Source organism: Ixodes scapularis, unplaced genomic scaffold (genome assembly GCF_016920785.2).
Source record: "Ixodes scapularis isolate PalLabHiFi unplaced genomic scaffold, ASM1692078v2 PGA_scaffold2__306_contigs__length_199485367, whole genome shotgun sequence".
Lineage (NCBI taxonomy): Eukaryota > Metazoa > Arthropoda > Arachnida > Ixodida > Ixodidae > Ixodes > Ixodes scapularis.
In genome coordinates, this window is record NW_024609857.1 from 63,833,920 (window position 1) to 63,841,612 (window position 7,693).

General features: G+C 49.6%; 1 long non-coding RNA gene across 1 annotated transcript; it reads left to right on the forward strand.

The window, feature by feature from the left end:
* Nucleotides 1–3,170: 3,170 nt before the first annotated feature.
* LOC121836371 lies at nt 3,171–7,476 on the forward strand. The gene is made up of 3 exons (XR_006077902.1): nt 3,171–3,465; nt 3,556–3,639; nt 7,382–7,476. It is a non-coding gene; the product is annotated as an uncharacterized LOC121836371 (long non-coding RNA).
* The last annotated feature ends 217 nt before the right edge of the window (nt 7,477–7,693 follow it).

Genomic DNA, 7,693 nt, shown 5'->3' on the forward strand with positions numbered 1-7,693 from the left:
ATCGAATGCAAGAATGCTCTGGATATCCATTTTGCTTTTTGCCCTCTCCAGACTTCCCGGCCCAGAGCCGAGCCAGACGTTGCCAGTCCTTCTGGCTGTGCCAAGCCCAGTGCCCGGGCGATCGCAAACGAGCCCCTCGGAACCAAGCCAGGCACGCCCTCAGTAAGCGGTGCTCTTTCGTTTTGCTTGTTTGGTGCTCTTTCGTTTTGCTTGTTGCATCGAATGCAAGAATGCTCTGGATATCCATTTTGCTTTTTGCCCTCTCCAGACTTCCCGGCCCAGAGCCGAGCCAGACGCTGCCTGTCCTTCTGGCCGTGCCAAGCCCAGTGCCCGGGCCCTCGCAAACGATCCCCTCGGAACCAAGCCAGGCACGCCCTCAGTAAGCGGTGCTCTTTCGTTTTGCTTGTTTGGTGCTCTTTCGTTTTGCTTGTTGCATCGAATGCAAGAATCCTCTGGATATCCATTTTGCTTTTTGCCCTCTCCAGACTTCCCGGCCCAGAGCCGAGCCAGACGTTGCCTGTCCTTCTGGCTGTGCCAAGCCCAGTGCCCGGGCGATCGCAAACGATCCCCTCGAAACCAAGCCAGGCACGCCCTCAGTAAGCGGTGCTCTTTTGTTTTGCTTGTTTGGTGCTCTTTCGTTTTGCTTGTTGCATCGAAAGCAAGAATGCTCTGGATATCCATTTTGCTTTTTGCCCTCTCCAGACTTCCCGGCCCAGAGCCGAGCCAGACGTTGCCTGTCCTTCTGGTCGTGCCAAGCCCAGTGCCCGGGCCCTCGAAACGATCCCCTCGGAACCAAGCCAGGCACCTCAGTAAGCGGTGCTCTTTCGTTTTGCTTGTTTGGTGCTCTTTCGTTTTGCTTGTTGCATCGAATGCAAGAATGCTCTGGATATCCATTTTGCTTTTTGCCCTCTCCAGACTTCCCGGCCCAGAGCCGAGCCAGACGTTGCCTGTCCTTCTGGCCGTGCCAAGCCCAGTGCCCGGGCCCTCGCAAACGATCCCCTCGGAACCAAGCCAGGCACGCCCTCAGTAAGCGGTGCTCTTTCGTTTTGCTTGTTTGGTGCTCTTTCGTTTTGCTTGTTGCATCGAATGCAAGAATGCTCTGGATATCCATTTTGCTTTTTGCCCTCTCCAGACTTCCCGGCCCAGAGCCGAGCCAGACGCTGCCTGTCCTTCTGGCCGTGCCAAGCCCAGTGCCCGGGCCCTCGCAAACGATCCCCTCGGAACCAAGCCAGGCACGCCCTCAGTAAGCGGTGCTCTTTCGCTTTGCTTGTTTGGTGCTCTTTCGTTTTGCTTGTTGCATCGAATGCAAGAATGCTCTGGATATCCATTTTGCTTTTTGCCCTCTCCAGACTTCCCGGCCCAGAGCCGAGCCAGACGTTGCCTGTCCTTCTGGCCGTGCCAAGCCCACTGCCCGGGCCCTCGCAAACGATCCCCTCGGAACCAAGCCAGGCACGCCCTCAGTAAGCGGTGCTCTTTCGTTTTGCTTGTTTGGTGCTCTTTCGTTTTGCTTGTTGCATCGAATGCAAGAATGCTCTGGATATTCATTTTGCTTTTTGCCCTCTCCAGACTTCCCGGCCCAGAGCCGAGCCAGACGCTGCCTGTCCTTCTGGCCGTGCCAAGCCCAGTGCCCGGGCCCTCGCAAACGATCCCCTCGGAACCAAGCCAGGCACGCCCTCAGTAAGCGGTGCTCTTTCGTTTTGCTTGTTTGGTGCTCTTTCGTTTTGCTTGTTGCATCGAATGCAAGAATGCTCTGGATATCCGTTTTGCTTTTTGCCCTCTCCAGACTTCCCGGCCCAGAGCCGAGCCAGACGCTGCCTGTCCTTCTGGCCGTGCCAAGCCCAGTGCCCGGGCCCTCGCAAACGATCCCCTCGGAACCAAGCCAGGCACGCCCTCAGTAAGCGGTGCTCTTTCGTTTTGCTTGTTTGGTGCTCTTTCGTTTTGCTTGTTGCATCGAATGCAAGAATGCTCTGGATATCCGTTTTGCTTTTTGCCCTCTCCAGACTTCCCGGCCCAGAGCCGAGCCAGACGCTGCCTGTCCTTCTGGCCGTGCCAAGCCCAGTGCCCGGGCCCTCGCAAACGATCCCCTCGGAACCAAGCCAGGCACGCCCTCAGTAAGCGGTGCTCTTTCGTTTTGCAAGTTTGGTGCTCTTTCGTTTTGCTTGTTGCATCGAATGCAAGAATGCTCTGGATATCCATTTTGCTTTTTGCCCTCTCCAGACTTCCCGGCCCAGAGCCGAGCCAGACGCTGCCTGTACTTCTGGCTGTGCCAAGCCCAGTGCCCGGGCCCTCGCAAACCATCCCCTCGAAACCAAGCCAGGCGCCTCAGTAAGAGATGCTCTTTCGTTTTGCTTGTTGCATCGAATGCAAGAATGCTCTGGATATCCATTTTGCTTTTTGCCCTCTCTAGACTTCCCGGCCCAGAGCCGAGCCAGACGCTGCCTGTCCTTCTGGCTGTGCCAAGCCCAGTGCCCGGGCCCTCGCAAACGATCCCCTCGGAACCAAGCCAGGCGCCTCAGTAAGAGATGCTCTTTCGTTTTGCTTGTTGCATCGAATGCAAGAATGCTCTGGATATCCATTTTGCTTTTTGCCCTCTCCAGACTTCCCGGCCCAGAGCCGAGCCAGACGCTGCCTGTCCTTCTGGCTGTGCCAAGCCCAGTGCCCGGGCCCTCGCAAACGATCCCCTCGGAACCAAGCCAGGCGCCTCAGTAAGAGATGCTCTTTCGTTTTGCTTGTTGCATCGAATGCAAGAATGCTCTGGATATCCATTTTGCTTTTTGCCCTATCCAGACTTCCCGGCCCAGAGCCGAGCCAGACGCTGCCTGTCCTTCTGGCTGTGCCAAGCCCAGTGCCCGGGCCCTCGCAAACGATCCCCTCGGAACCAAGCCAGGCGCCTCAGTAAGAGATGCTCTTTCGTTTTGCTTGTTGCATCGAATGCAAGAATGCTCTGGATATCCATTTTGCTTTTTGCCCTCTCCAGACTTCCCGGCCCAGAGCCAAGCCAGACGTTGCCTGTCCTGGCTGTGCCAAGCCCAGTGCCCGGGCCCTCGCAAACGATCCCCTCGGAACCAAGCCAGGCGCCTCAGTAAGAGATGCTCTTTCGTTTTGCTTGTTGCATCGAATGCAAGAATGCTCTGGATACTCATTTTGCTTTTTGCCCTCTCCAGACTTCCCGGCCCAGAGCCGAGCCAGACGCTGCCTGTCCTTCTGGCTGTGCCAAGCCCAGTGCCCGGGCCCTCGCAAACGATCCCCTCGGAACCAAGCCAGGCGCCTCAGTAAGAGATGCTCTTTCGTTTTGCTTGTTGCATCGAATGCAAGAATGCTCTGGATACCCATTTTGCTTTTTGCCCTCTCCAGACTTCCCGGCCCAGAGCCAAGCCAGACGTTGCCTGTCCTTCTGGCTGTGCCAAGCCCAGTGCCCGGGCCCTCGCAAACGATCCCCTCGGAACCAAGCCAGGCGCGCCCTCAGTAAGCGATGCCCTTTTGATTTACTATAGGTCCATTGAACATGTGAGGCGTCCACGGGATACTCAATTTTGCTTTTTTTACTACTTCCAGGCCTCCCTGCGTGGCTGAAGAGCTAAGTCGGTCACCGCCTGTCCTCACACCTGTCCTGAGCCCAGTGCCTAGTCATGGATCAGAGTAAGACATAAATTCCGTGCATGCTCTAATGTAATTGATAAAAATAACAATTGAAGGAACAGGTAAACTGCATTATGAAATGTTTTTCTCAAATTTGGGGCCATCTTAGGAATGCGCAAGGCACTGGGGCGTATAAATGCTATGCTGTCCTATTTACACATGATGTTTATGTGTCCTGCTGGGAATAGTGAGTGTTATTTAGAGGTTGCCAATGTTACCAGTCTTGGTCACATTGGCAACTGAAAACCACTGCATTGATACACCATGAAGTTTCGTGTCTAAATAGGATTCAACCCTTTGTGCATTATTGCATGTGCCTTCTTTATAGTGTGCAGCTTTCTTCTGTTAAACCCAAACGTGCTGAAAGTTCCTGCGGAACACCTTCTTTATCTTTTGATTCTCCCCTGCTCCTTTGAGTGGAACAGCTTGAAAAGCTAATCTTTAATTGTCTGGGATAGAAAAAGAAATCAAAGGGATGGTATTGCTGTTTCTATAGTTTTTGTATTTGGAGTTTGTCAGTTGCTATTACCTTGTTGCAGGTTAAGAAACTCCTAGCTGCAAAGCCCTCCACTCTTTCCATAATAGCAGAGCAAATGTTAGAGAAGAGGCGAGCCCTCTCACCTTTTCTACAGTATTTGCGAACTAAAGTAAAAAGGGTGTAGGGCTTCGTGAGTAGTAGTTTGTCCTGCTTTTCTTAACCTGCAACAGGGTATGGGACCGTTCGGCTGGGCCAGGGGGCGCGCTGGAGCGATACCAGTGGCGCCGCGCCGTGGCCCAAATTCGCCCTACTTAGCCGTACGCCCGTCCCTCCCATCGCGCTGCCAGTTGCAATGGCGGGCACCGCGTTGAAGCTTTCTGTCCGTTAAAAAACTGCGATCATTTTTTTAGGGAGGCGAACCTCCGCGGAGAAAGGTTGTCTGTGTGTCAGGTCTCCGGGGTAGAGCAAATAATCCAGGCATACGAATATTTGTCGTTTGCAAAGTGTGTCTCGCAAGTGCAAGACAGCGTCGACATTAACATCCGCCTCGAGATAAATGCTCTTTATCTTTATGGTTTCTCTAGCTCTTCAAAGTCAGGAGTATTCGGACAAAGATGAGAATGCAATATTGTTTAAATTGTCTTTTAGCGCACAGCTGCGCTGTCGCATACACACCTTGACCTCAGGTCACTTCTCAGAGTTACCGGCTGCTGGAAGCATGCCGCGCCTGTCCTAATTCATCCGGGTGAAGTTAATGACGAGGCACGTACAGCCTGATCGCAACACTGGGTCAAGTTCTAATAAAAAACCGAAACGGTACGTCAATAAAGCCTCCGCTTTTGTTTTGAGTGGGTCCAACTATAAAAAAAAAAAAATATATATATATATATATATATATATATATATATATATATATATATATATATATATATATATATATATTACTATACGCCGCAACACCTTGCTGTGTTTGCGCGCATCTGTCGCTGTCCTCAAAGCGGTAGAATTGCAATTCATGCACGTGCGTCAGTAACCCACTTTTAATTTTATTAGTGAAGAAAGGGATCTCCAATCGACTTGCATTTGCGTTGTAAAGAGTCCCATTTTTTTAAACTTATTTTTATGTGACCGCAGAACGATAATTTTAAACTGTTCCGGTGCACAACAAATAAAAAATTTTGCGTCACTATTTGCATTGTTAGCTGTTTAGGTACAATTAAACTTGATCCATCTTGAGTCTGTGTGCCAGGAGAGCATCGTCAATATTACATCTCTCTCTCTCTGCAAGAAAATATTACCTGATTTTAAATTTCAGCCCTGAATGTTTAGTTATTGGCCTTTGTGGCGTGCACTGTCCTCGTCCTTTTTATGCTGCTTTCAATTTAAACATCTAACATTGCCAACACACTCTTATTGGTTGACCGAGGAATGTCCGGGTTTGATGTTTTAGAGTTACTTGGGAAAGTTATTATGCCTGTTGTAGGTGAACTACATCATTTTAATAATATAAAAAAAATCTAAAGTATGGCCGTCAGTGTAAATCTCTTTTAGACTATGCGCTAAAATCAGTGCTCAATACGGGCTATGATTATCTGCCTCCCCTCATATCTTTCGCTGCTTACTCGCCTTCTCTTGTAAGCATCGGGAAACAAAATTGATAGAAATTACTGTGAGAGCGCAGGCGAGCCGGTGTGTATATTAACCATTTAGATGAATCGCCCAAGACTGGGGCGAAAAATCTAAAAATATTAACCGTGTATGAGAGATGCCTCTTTCTGTCCACAGTTGATATTTCTAGCTTTCTCGACCCAGTCTCCACTAATGTATCAAAATGCAAAAATGGCTAGTAAGCAAAGTGAGCTGGGTTCTCAAATTTAAACTTGTTTAATAGTAACTGCATAATCAGGTTTATTTTGTCGACACCCACGGGGAACCATCCTAGCTATTACATTAGGAACATCTAAAATCGCCAACACGCTCAAATTGGTCGACCCAGGGAGGTTCTAGAGTCTAATTTTGTGACATACTTAGGAAGTGATTATGCCTGTTGTGGGCTAACTACATCATTTTAATATTATATAGAGAAACTAAAATACAGCCGTCAATTTGTTTTCAATTACGCGTTCAAGTCAGTACGCAATAGGGGCTACGATTATCTGCCTGATTTTTCCCCAAGTCTGTTGCCGTTTACCCGCTTTCTCTTGTTAACATCGGGCAACAAAATGGGCGGGTAAGCAAAGTGAGCTTGGTTCTCAAATTTAAAGTATTTTATAAAAAAATGGTAACTGCATATTCGGGTTTCGTTTGTAGACAGCCATGGGGAACCATTGTAGCTATTACATTAGGGACTTATCATAGAACGTCAGTGTTAAATTGCGGGCCCCACGGGCGTCAGCTAATATACCGCCCCCAACCAACGCAAAACCCCTGCATGCTCTCGCGTGTGACCTACGAAAAGTCCCTATTAATGTGACAAGCAAGCGTAGCTGCATTACTGAATCACGCGACAAGAGAGAAACGTCCTCCACACAGCTGGCGATTCATGCTTCTGGCGATCTTTCTTGAATCACCTCCCAGGAACTAAACAAAACTTTTCGGGAGGCAGATACCTTTCTGTATAATACGATGCTGTGACATTTGGGTGCCCTTTTGCATTCCGTACATTACTTTACGAAGCGCGAGGCCAGCACGACAAGCGCACCAGCCTCCTGCGTCGTCTGCTCCTCGTACTCCTAACAAGTATCGGCGCGCCTCGCCAGGGGGAAGAGTGGCGCTGCGTACGCGCGGCGAAACTTCAGCCGCACAGCCCTATAGACTTTTTTACTGTTTACAAACACACTCTTGCCCCCCTAAAAGACTTCTGGTTGCTCCGCTTTGGAAGGCTTTCGAGCCTGGTGACATCAACATTTTTGGAACCATGAAGTTATACAAAAATCACGAAGGGCATCTAGTGAGGTCTTTCTTCTGTGCCGTAAAATAGATAAGAGGGGTATTAAAGAATCTCCAACAAATTTCTCACTTACCGGTCCTTTAGCTAATCAGCTAAATGAGAACTGGTCATAAAATATTTAATGAATGTTGCAAGTGGTACTACGGTGGGAGTTTGTCCTCTTATTTGACTCGAAGTTTGCGGGGACATATATTGCCAACAGCACCTTATGTCGGCGCTTTCAATAGAAGGGCCTCTAGTTGCATTCTAGCATAATTTCATTATTTTCTATTGCAAGTTGTACTTATGTATGCTGCATTGTTATTCTTGTCCAGCTCTGCCCTCTTGACAACTCCCGTAGCGAGGTGCCTGAAAAGAAAAGCCCCTGAAGACAGTAGCAGCGGCAAGCGGCGGCTGCTGACCCCAAAGACCAGGCTGATCTGGAACCTCAGGGTGAGAGTCAGCAAGCTGAAGAAAAAGCTGACCTTCAGTGCCAAGAGGACGGCAACTAGAAGTCAAATGCTGGAACAGCTTAAGTCCTGTGTGTCCGTCAATGTGTACAACTTCGTCCTAAGCCAGGTACAGGCATTTTCCGTTCGCCCTCGTGGCATGAGGTGGTCTGCAGCAGATAAGAGGCTGGCCCTTAA